The sequence below is a fragment of the Ranitomeya imitator genome, chromosome 5 (assembly GCF_032444005.1).
Source record: "Ranitomeya imitator isolate aRanImi1 chromosome 5, aRanImi1.pri, whole genome shotgun sequence".
NCBI classification, from domain to species: Eukaryota; Metazoa; Chordata; class Amphibia; order Anura; family Dendrobatidae; genus Ranitomeya; species Ranitomeya imitator.
The window spans coordinates 716,418,236-716,431,572 of NC_091286.1; the positions used below are offsets into that span (position 1 = coordinate 716,418,236).

Consider the following 13,337-nt stretch of genomic DNA (forward strand, 5'->3'; position numbering starts at 1 on the left):
TGTATATATATATGGTAGATAATAATATATGAGGTCACAGCTGTATATATAGGACATGATGTATATATATATGGTAGATAATGATATATGAGGTCACATAGCTGTATATATAGGACATGATGTATATATATATGGTAGATAATGATATGTGAGGTCACATAGCTGTATATATAGGACATGATGTATATATATATGGTAGATAATGATATGTGAGGTCACATAGCTGTATATATAGGACATGATGTATATATATGGTAGATAATGATATGAGGTCACATAGCTGTATATATAGGATATGATGTATATATAGTAGATAATGATATATGAGGTCACATAGCTGTATATATAGGACATGATGTATATATATATATGGTATATAATGATATATGAGGTCACATAGCTGTATATATAGGACATGATGTATATATATATATATATATATATATGGTAGATAATGATATATGAGGTCACATAGCTGTATATATATAGGACATGATGTATATATATATATAGTAGATAATGATATGTGAGGTCACATAGCTGTATATATAGGACATGATGTATATATATATATGGTATATAATGATATATGAGGTCACATAGCTGTATATATATAGGACATGATGTATATATATATATAGTAGATAATGATATGTGAGGTCACATAGCTGTATATATAGGACATGATGTATATATATATGGTATATAATGATATGAGGTCACATAGCTGTATATATAGGATATGATGTATATATATGGTAGATAATGATATATGAGGTCACAGCTGTATATATAGGACATGATGTATATATATGGTAGATAATGATATATGAGGTCACATAGCTGTATATATAGGACATGATGTATATATATATAGTAGATAATGATATATGAGGTCACAGCTGTATATATAAGACATGATGTATATATAAATGGTATATAATAATATATGAGGTCACATAGCTGTATATATAGGATATGATGTGTATATATATATATGGTAGATAATGATATATGAGGTCACATAGCTGTATATATAGGACATGATGTATATATATAGTAGATAATGATATGTGAGGTCACATAGCTGTATATATAGGACATGATGTATATATATATATAGTAGATAATGATATATGAGGTCACAGCTGTATATATAGGACATGATGTATATATATATGGTAGATAATAATATATGAGGTCACAGCTGTATATATAGGACATGATGTATATATATATGGTAGATAATGATATATGAGGTCACATAGCTGTATATATAGGACATGATGTATATATATATGGTAGATAATGATATGTGAGGTCACATAGCTGTATATATAGGACATGATGTATATATATATGGTAGATAATGATATGTGAGGTCACATAGCTGTATATATAGGACATGATGTATATATATGGTAGATAATGATATGAGGTCACATAGCTGTATATATAGGATATGATGTATATATAGTAGATAATGATATATGAGGTCACATAGCTGTATATATAGGACATGATGTATATATAGTAGATAATGATATATGAGGTCACATAGCTGTATATATAGGATATGATGTATATATAGTAGATAATGATATATGAGGTCACATAGCTGTATATATAGGATATGATGTATATATATGGTATATAATAATATGAGGTCACATAGCTGTATATATAGGACATGATGTATATATATATGGTAGATAATGATATATGAGGTCACATAGCTGTATATATAGGACATGATGTATATATATATGGTAGATAATGATATATGAGGTCACATAGCTGTATATATAGGACATGATGTATATATATATATATATATATATATATATATATATATATGGTAGATAATGATATGTGAGGTCACATAGCTGTATATATAGGACATGATGTATATATATATATATATATATATATATATATATATATATATATATGGTAGATAATGATATATGAGGTCACACAGCTGTATATATAGGATATGATGTATATATATATATGGTAGATAATGATATATGAGGTCACATAGCTGTATATATAGGACATGATGTATATATATATGGTAGATAATGATATGTGAGGTCACATAGCTGTATATATAGGACATGATGTATATATATGGTAGATAAAGATATATGAGGTCACATAGCTGTATATATAGGACATGATGTATATATATGGTATATAATGATATATGAGGTCACATAGCTGTATATATAGGACATGATGTATATATATATATAGTAGATAATGATATGTGAGGTCACATAGCTGTATATATAGGACATGATGTATATATATATATATATATAGTAGATAATGATATGTGAGGTCACATAGCTGTATATATAGGATATGATGTATATATATATATATGGTATATAATGATATATGAGGTCACATAGCTGTATATATGGGACATGATGTATATATATATGGTAGATAATGATATATGAGGTCACATAGCTGTATATATATAGGACATGATGTATATATATATATAGTAGATAATGATATGTGAGGTCACATAGCTGTATATAGGACATGATGTGTATATATATATGGTATATAATGATATATGAGGTCACATAGCTGTATATATGGGACATGATGTATATATAATAATAATAATAATATAATAATCTTTATTTATATAGCGCCAACATATTCCGCAGCGCTTTACAGTTTAACAGTTTCAAACACAAAAGTCATAAGTAACAACGTTAACAATACAATAATTAAAGCAAAATAAGACGACCCTGCTCGTGAGAGCTTACAATCTACAATCCTTTTTTACTTCCCTTGTCATCAGAACATTATCATACACATTGACTAAGGGAGGGGGTAGATCAAATGTATATTGACTCCTTTCATTTTTCAGCCACATTTTTCACCCCTGCTCTCTCCGATTTTCCCTGTAGATGAGCTACAAGGTGTTTGGTGATTTCGGGCTGATGAAGGTTGCCTTTACCCGGCGGGCCGTATATGGTATATAATGATATATGAGGTCACATAGCTGTATATATGGGACATGATGTATATATATATATATATGGTAGATAATGATATATGAGGTCACATAGTTGTATATATAGGATATGATGTATATATATGGTAGATAATGATATGTGAGGTCACATAGCTGTATATATAGGACATGATGTATATATATGGTAGATAATGATATATGAGGTCACATAGCTGTATATATAGGATATGATGTATATATATGGTAGATAATGATATGTGAGGTCACATAGCTGTATATATAGGACATGATGTATATATATATGGTAGATAATGATATATGAGGTCACATAGCTGTATATATAGGACATGATGTATATATATATGGTATATAATAATATATGAGGTTACATAGCTGTATATATATAGGACATGATGTATATATATAGTAGATAATGATATGTGAGGTCACATAGCTGTATATATAGGACATGATGTATATATATATATATATATATATATGGTAGATAATGATATGTGAGGTCACGTAGCTGTATATATAGGACATGATGTATATATATATAGTAGATAATGATATGTGAGGTCACATAGCTGTATATATAGGACATGATGTATGTATATATATATATATATATATATATATATATATATATATATATATATATATATGAGAACAGCCGCCAACAAGAAACACAGAGACCCCAACCACCTGGGTCTGAGGGAAGCCTATGACTCCATACAAAAGCAGTACAAAACCATCCTCAGGAGGAAGAAGCAGAGTTACATCTCTACGAAGCTCAATCAACTCCAAGACGCCCTCCAAGACCACTCCTTCTGGGAACTATGGAACCACATGGACACCAAAGACAAGAAAAACAACAACCATATCCAAAATGGCAACCTCTGGCTCCAATACTTCAGAGACCTCTATAAAGACATTCCAAAGGAAGGACTAAGCCAAGAACAGGAAAACATAATGGCGAAACTAAAAGCAATGGAGGAAAAAATCAAAAACTTCCAAAACCCGGTGGATACACCTATAACACTACAGGAAGTAACCGAGAGACTCTCCTCCATAAGAAGTAGAAAAGCCGGTGGCCTAGATGGAATCCTACCAGAAATGCTGAAGTACAGCCCACCAGAAATACAGGCTGCAATGGTTAAACTCTTCAATATTGTACTGAGTGCCGGCTACTTCCCTCGTACCTGGAACCAAGGCCTCATCACACCCATCCACAAGAGTGGGGACAGGTATGACCCAGCCAACTACAGAGGCATATGCGTCAGCAGCAACCTGGGAAAACTGTTCAACAGTATCCTGAACAAGAGGATCCTCACCTTCCTCACCGAGCACAACGTCCTCAACAAGAGCCAAGCAGGGTTCATGCCGAACCACCGCACCACTGACCACATCTATACTCTGCACAGCCTCATTCAGAGACACATCTACAATACAAAGAATGGGAAGATATACGCCTGCTTTGTGGACTTTAAAAAGGCCTTTGATTCAGTGTGGCACCCGGGCTTATTCCTGAAACTGCTGGAGAGTGGAATAGGAGGAAAGACCTACGATGTCATCAAAAGCTCCTACACCGAGAGCAGCTGCAGCGTGAGTGTGAGCGGCAAAAGAACGGCTTTTTTCCAGCAGAGCCGCGGAGTAAGACAAGGCTGCAGCCTAAGCCCAACGCTCTTCAACATCTACATCAACGAGCTGGCTACCGCCCTGGAATCCTCCTCAGCACCAGGACTCACCCTCCACGACGCTCAGGTGAAATTCCTGCTGTATGCAGATGACCTGCTGCTGCTGTCACCAACCGAGAAAGGCCTCCAGGACAACCTGAAAATCCTAGAGAAATTCAGCTCCACCTGGGCCCTACCGGTCAACCTAAAGAAAACCAACACCATGGTGTTCCAGAGGAGAAAGAGAAGATCAGACCAACACCCATCATTTATCCTCAACAACTGCGACCTCACAGGAACGGACAAATATACCTACCTGGGCCTAGAGATTCACCGGTCAGGGAACTTCAAACAAGCCATAGAGACCCTGAAAGACAAGGCCTGCAAAACCTTCTATGCCATCCGAAGGACACTCTACCATCTGAAGCCACCAGTGAGGGTCTGGCTAAAAATCTTCGACTCCATCATCGCCCCAATCCTCCTGTATGGCAGCGAAGTCTGGGGTCCTCACACCTACCCAGACTGGTCAAAGTGGGACTCCAGTCCAACAGAAATATTCCACCTGGAATTCTGCAAGCACCTTCTCCAGGTCCATCGGAGCACCTCCAACAGTGCTTGTCGGGCCGAGCTGGGCAGATTCCCTCTACACCTGACAGTTCTAAAGAGGGCGCTGTCATTCCGGGCTCACCTGCATAGGAGCAATCCAAGCTCCCATCACCATAAAGCCCTGATACATGAAGGTGAAACAGAAAAACCAGAACCCCCGGAACAGCCCAGCCAAACCCAACCGGAGCAGAACACCAATCACAACAACCTGACAAAAGCCGGAATTAGGAAGATGGCAGATGAAGGCCAGGAGAGGTATGTCAGTGACTGGAAGAATGATATCATCAGCTCACAGAAACTGACCATGTACCGGAGCCTACAGAGAGACTACAGACTGGCCCCATATCTGGAGAAACTCCCGGACCCCAGAGACCGCCAGATCCTGAGCCGATATAGACTCAGCGCCCACAGTCTGGCCATCGAATGTGGCCGACACAGGCAGAGCTACAAGCCCAGGGAGGAAAGACTGTGCCAACACTGTGACCAGGAGGCCATAGAGGACGAAACCCACTTCCTGCTACACTGCTCCAAATACTCAGCAGTGAGGGACACTCACTTCAGGAGACTCTCACATCTCTTCCCAGACTTCATCACCATGAAGGAGGAAGAGAAAACATATATCTTGCTGGGAGAAGAAGAGAGAGCGGTGGAGATAGCAGCGCGGTATGTGAGCGAATGCCATAGACTGCGAGAAAGAGAACTATGATGCCATGGACTATAGCCCCCAACCTGGATCTGCCCCATCCACCTCCCCTATGCCATGGACTATAGCCCCCACAATGGACCTGCCCCATCCACCTCCCCTATGCCATGGACTATAGCCCCCAACCTGAACCTGCCCCATCCACCTCCCCTATGCCATGGACTATAGCCCCCACAATGGATCTGCCCCATCCACCTCCCCCCACAGCTCCTACCCAACATCCCCTCAGTCCCTATCCCTATTGCCTCTATACACTTGCTTTGGCAAAACTGATGTGTATTTGGTCCTGCCAATAAAGCTTCTTTGAATCTTGAATCTTGAATCTATATGGTAGATAATGATATATGAGGTCACACAGCTGTATATATAGGATATGATGTATATATATATATATATATATATATATATATATATATATATATATATGGTAGATAATGATATATGAGGTCACATAGCTGTATATATATAGGACATGATGTATATATATGGTAGATAATGATATATGAGGTCTCACAGCTGTATATATAGGATATGATGTATATATATATATATATATATGGTAGATAATGATATATGAGGTCACATAGCTGTATATATAGGACATGATGTATATATATATATGGTAGATAATGGTATATGAGGTCACATAGCTGTATATATAGGACATGATGTATATATATATATGGTAGATAATGATATATGAGGTCACATAGCTGTATATATAGGACATGATGTATATATGGTAGATAATGATATATGAGGTCACAGCTGTATATATAGGACATGATGTATATATATGGTAGATAATGATATATGAGGTCACAGCTGTATATATAGGACATGATGTATATATATGGTAGATAATGATATATGAGGTCACATAGCTGTATATATAGGATATGATGTATATATATATATATATATATATGGTAGATAATGATATATGAGGTCACATAGCTGTATATATAGGATATGATGTGTATATATATATATATATATATATATATATATATAGATAGATAGTAGATAATGATATATGAGGTCACATAGCTGTATATATAGGATATGATGTATATATATATATGGTAGATAATGATATATGAGGTCACATAGCTGTATATATAGGATATGATGTATATATATATATATATATATAGTAGATAATGATATATGAGGTCACATAGCTGTATATATAGGATATGATGTATATATATATATATATATATATATATATATATATATATGGTAGATAATGATATATGAGGTCACATAGCTGTATATATAGGATATGATGTATATATATATATATATATATATATATATATATATATATATGGTAGATAATGATATATGAGGTCACATAGCTGTATATATAGGACATGATGTATATATGGTAGATAATGATATATGAGGTCACATAGCTGTATATATAGGACATGATGTACATATATATGGTAGATAATGATATATGAGGTCACATAGCTGTATATATAGGACATGATGTCTATATATATATGGTAGATAATGATATGTGAGGTCACACAGCTGTATATATAGGACATGATGTATATATATATGGTAGATAATGATATGTGAGGTCACATAGCTGTATATATAGGATATGATGTATATATATGGTAGATAATGATATATGAGGTCACATAGCTGTATATATAGGACATGATGTATATATATATGGTAGATAATGATATATGAGGTCACATAGCTGTATATATAGGATATGATGTATATATATATATATATATATATATGGTAGATAATGATATATGAGGTCACATAGCTGTATATATAGGATATGATGTGTATATATATATATATATATATATATATATATATATATATATATATATATATATATATATATGGTAGATAATGATATATGAGGTCACATAGCTGTATATATAGGACATGATGTATATATGGTAGATAATGATATATGAGGTCACATAGCTGTATATATAGGACATGATGTCTATATATATATGGTAGATAATGATATGTGAGGTCACACAGCTGTATATATAGGACATGATGTATATATATATGGTAGATAATGATATGTGAGGTCACATAGCTGTATATATAGGATATGATGTATATATATGGTAGATAATGATATATGAGGTCACATAGCTGTATATATAGGATATGATGTATATATATGGTAGATAATGATATATGAGGTCACATAGCTGTATATATAGGACATGATGTATATATATATATGGTAGATAATGATACATACCTGACTATATTGTGGGTGAGAGAACACAACACGGTCCTGTGAGAGGTGGGAGGAGCTGACACTGCCGCACAGAATGCTGGTAGTTGAGACCTTTCCAGTTGCATCCTGGATCTTGTAGTTTCACTTTGCCAATACTGCGCATGTGGAGAGAGATGAAAACTTTATTACCCAGAGTCCCTTGCATCTGCTGTCACTAAGGAGCATCAGAGTGAGAAGTATAATCCCCATCATGCAGCAGTGATGTATGGACTGATACATATATATATATATATATATATATATATATATCTATAATATAACGCTGGGAGCGTCACTCTGTCCGAAGCCTTTATAGACTGTGCAAGCGCCGGCGCTGTCTGGCCCCCACAGAGTGACGCTCCCAGGAGATCACGATATGCGTAAACACTGAACGCACACCGCGATCTCCACCAGAGAGGCAGGGACGCGTCAGGAGGGTAAGTATATTCACCTGGCCCCGTTCCACCGCTGCGCGCCGCCATCTTCCGGGTCCTCTGCCTGTGACGTTCACAGTTCAGAGGGCGCGATGACGCGCTTAATGCGCGCCGCCCTCTGACTGACCAGTCACAGCCAGAGGAGCCGGAAGATGGCGGCGCGCAGTCGTGGAACGGGGCCAGGTGAATATAGCAAGTGCTGGGGGGCCTGAACTAGCGGCGATACCGGCACCTGACCCCCACAGCGCTCAGTGTCCCCGCCTGCTCAGGCCCCCCAGCACTCGGTGCCCAGCGACGATAGGTAAGTATGTTTTTTTTTTTTTTTTCATATATTGCAGCAGCATACAGGGCATATACAATGGAGCATCTTATGGGGCCATAAACCATAATGGAGCAGTGTACGGGGGCATATACTATGGAGCATCTTATGGGGGCCATCAACCATAATGGAGCAGTGTACGGGGGCATATACAATGGAGCATCTTATGGGGCCCATAAACCATAATGGAGCAGTGTACGGGGGCATATACTATGGAGCATCTTATGGGGGCCATCAACCATAATGGAGCAGTGTACGGGGGCATATACAATGGAGCATCTTATGGGGCCCATAAACCATAATGGAGCAGTGTACGGGGGCATATACAATGGAGCATCTTATGGGGCCATAAACCATAATGGAGCAGTGTACGGGGGCATATACAATGGAGCATCTTATGGGGCCATAAACCATAATGGAGCAGTGTACGGGGGCATATACTATGGAGGATCTTATGGGGGCCATCAACCATAATGGAGCAGTGTACGGGGGCATATACTATGGAGCATCTTATGGGGGGCCATAAACCATAATGGAGCAGTGTACGGGGGCATATACTATGGAGCATCTTATGGGGGCCATAAACCATAATGGAGCAGTGTACGGGGGTATATACTATGGAGCATCTTATGGGGGGCCATAAACCATAATGGAGCAGTGTACGGGGGCATATACTATGGAGCATCTTATGGGGCCATCAACCATAATGGAGCAGTGTACGGGGGCATATACAATGGAGCATCTTATGGGGCCCATAAACCATAATGGAGCAGTGTACGGGGGCATATACAATGGAGCATCTTATGGGGCCATAAACCATAATGGAGCAGTGTACGGGGGCATATACTATGGAGGATCTTATGGGGGCCATCAACCATAATGGAGCAGTGTACGGGGGCATATACAATGGAGCATCTTATGGGGCCATAAACCATAATGGAGCAGTGTACGGGGGCATATACTATGGAGCATCTTATGGGGGCCATCAACCATAATGGAGCAGTGTACGGGGGCATATACAATGGAGCATCTTATGGGGCCCATAAACCATAATGGAGCAGTGTACGGGGGCATATACTATGGAGCATCTTATGGGGGCCATCAACCATAATGGAGCAGTGTACGGGGGCATATACTATGGAGCATCTTATGGGGCCATAAACCATAATGGAGCAGTGTACGGGGGCATATACTATGGAGCATCTTATGGGGGCCATAAACCATAATGGAGCAGTGTACGGGGGCATATACTATGGAGCATCTTATGGGGGCCATAAACCATAATGGAGCAGTGTACGGGGGTATATACTATGGAGCATCTTATGGGGGGCCATAAACCATAATGGAGCAGTGTACGGGGGCATATACTATGGAGCATCTTATGGGGGCCATAAACCATAATGGAGCAGTGTACGGGGGCATATACAATGGAGCATCTTATGGGGCCATAAACCATAATGGAGCAGTGTACGGGGGCATATACTATGGAGCATCTTATGGGGGCCATCAACCATAATGGAGCAGTGTACGGGGGCATATACTATGGAGCATCTTATGGGGCCATAAACCATAATGGAGCAGTGTACGGGGGCATATACAATGGAGCATCTTATGGGGGCCATAAACCATAATGGAGCAGTGTACGGGGGCATATACTATGGAGCATCTTATGGGGGCCATAAACCATAATGGAGCAGTGTACGGGGGCATATACTATGGAGCATCTTATGGGGGCCATAAACCATAATGGAGCAGTGTACGGGGGCATATAATACCATGGAGCATCTTATGGGGCCATCAACCATAATGGAGCAGTGTACGGGGCATATAATACCATGGAGCATCTTACGGGGGCCATCAACCATAATGGAGCAGTGTACGGGGGCATATACAATGGAGCATCTTATGGGGGCCATGAACCATAATGGAGCAGTGTACGGGGGCATATAATACCATGGAGCATCTTATGGGAGCCATAAACCATAATGGAGCAGTGTACGGGGGCATATACAATGGAGCATCTTATGGGGGCCATAAACCATAATGGAGCAGTGTACGGGGGCATACACTATGGAGCATCTTATGGGGCCCATAAACCATAATGGAGCAGTGTACGGGGGCATATACAATGGAGCATCTTATGGGGGCCATAAACCATAATGGAGCAGTGTACGGGGGCATATACAATGGAGCATCTTATGGGGGCCATAAACCATAATGGAGCAGTGTACGGGGGCATATACAATGGAGCAGCTTATGGGGCCATAAACCATAATGGAGCAGTGTACGGGGGCATACACTATGGAGCATCTTATGGGGCCCATAAACCATAATGGAGCAGTGTACGGGGGCATCTACAATGGAGCCAAAAACCTTTATGGACAGTGTACGGGGGCATATACCATGGAGCATCTTATGGGGGCCATAAAGCTTTATGGAACAGCGTACGGGGTCATATACTATGGAGCATCTTATGGGGGCCATAAACCTTTATGGAGCAGCGTATGGGGCATATGGATGGGAGCAGCAAATTAAAGAACGGTGGCGCAGGATGGGAGCAGCACATGTCAGAATGGAGGCGCAGGATGGGAGCAGCACATGACAGGATGGGGGCGCAGGATTGGAGCAGCAAATGACAGGATGGGGCGCAGGATGGGTGCAGCACATGACAGGATGGGGGTGCAGGATGGGTGCAGCACATGACAGAATGGGGGTGCAGGATGGGAGCAGCACATGACAGGATGGGGACGCAGGATGAAGCAGCACATGACAGGATGGGGCGCAGGATGGGTGCAGCACATGACAGGATGGGGGTGCAGGATGGGTGCAGCACATGACAGAATGGGGGTGCAGGATGGGAGCAGCACATGACAGGATGGGGACGCAGGATGAAGCAGCACATGACAGGATGGGGGTGCAGGATGGAGCAGCACATGACAGGATGGGGGCGCAGGATGGGTGCAGCACATGACAGAATGGGGGCGCAGGATGGGTGCAGCACATGACAGGATGGGGACGCAGGATGGAGCAGCACATGACAGGATGGAGACCATATACCAATATAAACGGGTGTGTCCTATCCAGACAATAACTTGGGGGACGGAGAGAAAGAGAAAGAACAGATACAAAAGTTGTGAGGAATATCCCGAATGCTCAGCAGGGAAGAACTACAACACACAGGCGCTAGTTGGTAGGCACTGATTTCCACCTGCAAAGGGACCTCTGGATGTGCCTTCAGACCGGCCGGTCTCTGATAGCCCTGTTAGCAGTGCTCTGGATTGTGGATCCCGAAGTCTTCAGTAAAAGGTAAAGAGACTGCAACCCTGTGTCCTCGTTATTAACTGCGCCTCACATCATCGCCACCTTCACTACTGGGAAGCCCTGGGGATATACTTCACCTGTGGGAAGGAATACCATCTAGCTGCCATAACACCACCCCAGTGGGCCCCAAGCAGCGTCGGTCACCCTGACCGAATACCACAGGTGGCGTCACGAACCCTTGACAAACTATCATCACCCCTTTCATTGGACGCCCCTTAGCAGGGTCACTGACCGGGTCCAGCCACCGTGACAACCCCAGCACTGAAACTGAGAGGACCGGTACCGAGTAACCCATGGCCCTGGGTCTGGGGGCGCTCCAACTTGGCGTCACGAACAGGATCGTACTTAAGCCTGAAGAATGAGGTCATGTGTGCTTTGGAACTGTGTCTGAATTGTGCTTGAACTGTGATTTATTGCAAAGACTGTGTGTTTCTATTTGCCGCCAAGATTCCCGCCAAAACTGCCGCCATTATAGTTAACTGTTTCCTGCTTTTGCTGCCTTAAACCCGTTTAGGGTTATTTCTTAAAGGGATCCCTTTGTTGACCCAGGATCCCTATTGTTTTATGTTTTCTTTTGCACAAAGTTATCAGTGTTTCAAAAGACTGCCGAATCATGGACAGTGAATGATTCCCGAACTGGTTTTGTAAATAGTTTGCACCTTCTTAAAGGTGCTCCCTACTGGTTTTACAAAGGAAGAAGACTTTGCGAAGAAACTGTTCCTGATGACGACGTGAAAGTTTCTCTTGTCTTAAAGTTTATTAGTGACTTGTTGATTGATTGCACTACCTCAGAAGAGACTGATTTTTCCTCTTAAAGGGAATGTTTACTTGTTGCATTTGATAATATTACCTTAAGTAGTAAGATGGTAATAATGTTTACATGTAGCTAGAGATATGTCCAAGATATTAGGACCATCCATAATTTGCATAGTTTTAGGCGCTCGCTCAAAACACATTTGTTCAGAGCGGCCTATCACGTTCACTAAT

General features: G+C 40.2%; 1 protein-coding gene across 2 annotated transcripts in view; it reads right to left on the minus strand.

Moving 5' to 3' along the window:
* LOC138638955 (zinc finger protein 79-like) overlaps nt 1-8,329 on the minus strand; it is a 92,647-nt gene extending 84,318 nt beyond the window's left edge. Inside the window, exon 1 of one of the 2 annotated variants that reach the window (XM_069728719.1) lies at nt 8,259-8,329. The gene's annotated coding sequence lies outside the window, so the exon portion shown is untranslated. The remainder of the gene's footprint in view (nt 1-8,258) is intronic. The other variant, XM_069728720.1, reaches the window with a different exon arrangement.
* Nucleotides 8,330-13,337: the final 5,008 nt, after the last annotated feature.